This window comes from Pristiophorus japonicus, chromosome 5, assembly GCF_044704955.1.
Source record: "Pristiophorus japonicus isolate sPriJap1 chromosome 5, sPriJap1.hap1, whole genome shotgun sequence".
NCBI classification, from domain to species: domain Eukaryota; kingdom Metazoa; phylum Chordata; class Chondrichthyes; family Pristiophoridae; genus Pristiophorus; species Pristiophorus japonicus.
In genome coordinates, this window is record NC_091981.1 from 58,965,528 (window position 1) to 58,967,559 (window position 2,032).

At 44.2% G+C, this 2,032-nt stretch overlaps 1 non-coding gene across 1 annotated transcript; it reads left to right on the plus strand.

The window, feature by feature from the left end:
- Positions 1–656: 656 nt before the first annotated feature.
- LOC139264848 (U2 spliceosomal RNA) lies at positions 657–854 on the plus strand. The gene has a single exon (XR_011593418.1). It is a non-coding gene; the product is annotated as a U2 spliceosomal RNA (small nuclear RNA).
- The last annotated feature ends 1,178 nt before the right edge of the window (positions 855–2,032 follow it).

Consider the following 2,032-nt stretch of genomic DNA (forward strand, 5'->3'; position numbering starts at 1 on the left):
AAAACAGAAAGATGCTTGTGCAAGTTGCTGTTGTTATTTATACAATGAGCTGCCAAGAGGCAGTCAAGGATGATGGAAAGCAGTTCCTTTAAATTAAACATAGAGCTCAGTTGAAACAACAAACAGCAGTTGTGTCTGTTTATTCTTGATGTAATGGAATGACACCAGCACCAGGGGCGGGGAGCCATTCGGCCCGGAATAGGAGCGGCATCGGGGGCAAGGGGTGGCCATTCGGTCCAGGATAGGAGCGGCATCAGGGGGGGGCATTCTGCCCGGGATAGGAGCGGCGGGGATGGTGGCCATTCGGCCCGGAATAGGCGTGGCACCGGGGCTCTACAATTGCTTATGTCTTCTGTATATTTCACTTTCCAGCCTCAGCCCTTCAGTGTGTCCCTCGTTACCCTGGCAACCTCACCCGCAGAGCTTAAGGACAATCTGCGCCGTGCCAAGTATTGTCCCAGGATTTGCTGGGAAAATAACAGCAAATTTGAAGCGCAAGCCGTTATTAATGTGTAAATAACCCAGCAATTTGCGGTGAGGAAGAGATACCTCGTGGGTCACCACAAATTGCTGGGCGATTTGCACCGCTCCTCCGTCGGCCGCGCGAGAACAGCAGCTCGCCATCAACCTCCAGGTGAGTTTCAAAATGTTGCTGCATTTGTGCTCGGCCTTTTGGCTAAGATCATGCGTAACTGACCTGACAGGGGAGTAACCATGACCAGAAAGTGGTTCTCCCTGGATCAGGAAGGTGGTTCTCCTATGCTTTTTGGAAATAGGAGATGGGTGGGGGACACCCCATCCAACTCCATGCACAAACCTGGTATTGCAGTACTTCCAGGAATGGTGCAGCTTTGGCTCTAGGCCTTTTGGCTAAGAGCAAAATCATTGGCGCAGAGTGATCTTTGTTTGAGCGCAAGGTGACCTCTGGCGTTTATGATCTGACAAGTTGATCTGACAAAGAATTGAAAAGATTGGCAATGAATAAAACATTTTTTAAAAATTGTGCAGTAATTACAAATTAAACTCACCACAGAGAGTTAGGCTGGTACATAAGGTCACTTTTAATGATGCGATTTATGTTCCTGCAATGCCACTCAGCCTCTCTGGCCTCGACTGGGAACAATTGAAGCTGTGGAGTCTCACTCCTGCATGTAATAGATTGTAATTTGAGATTTTTACCATTTAAATTTTTTCTTACTTTACTTATCTGTCTCTTTCTCTCTCTCTCGTAATACAATCTTTTTTTCTTCTCTTATTTCTCTTTCTGTACCTAATTTTATTCGAATTCACCCTATTTCCTTCTCCGTTGTTCCTGTTTCCTTCTCTATCCTTAAATCTCATGGTTAAGGAGATAGACTGGATCCCGTTACTCACTAAAGTCCCTTGCACACCCAGCAATTTGTGGCGCAAAAATTTTTCATGTAATGGTTGAGGGAAAAATCTTAACTAACGGAGCATGCTGCAAGATGCGCCACTCCAGTAAAAGCTGGGCCATATTGTAAAAGACTTAACTGATCCATCCAATAAGAAGCCAATGGTATAAAGTCAATATAACTATAGTTATTATTTTAAAACTTATTAACAGTACCAGCATTGCTACTGCATGTAGTGTTTATCTCACATCAGTGCTCACGGTCCTATCCCAGATTTTCTGGCAAAATTAGCTCCAAGTTAAACAGCTGTTTTTCAAGGCATGAGTACACAGAAAAGGAAATGACAGCCATCAATTTGAAAAAGAAAAAAGACAGAGTGTTTGACTTCTTCACTATGACACAGATCTAATGCCATGGAATGAAGATCGATTGAGTAGAGGCAGATGCAGTGCTACAATCAAGAACTGGACAGTTATCTGAAGTGTGTAACCAAAAGCATCTATTATTAAGTTGAAGCTTCTATTGACCAACATGCAGGATTGGGGCCGAAGTGGGGGGTGGGGAGTCATTTTGCAAGTAGGACAACCTTGCTTGCCTGCAGCATATAATGGAAAATCTCAATCTGCCGACAATTTTCCGATATGCACTGTGTGAAGAAC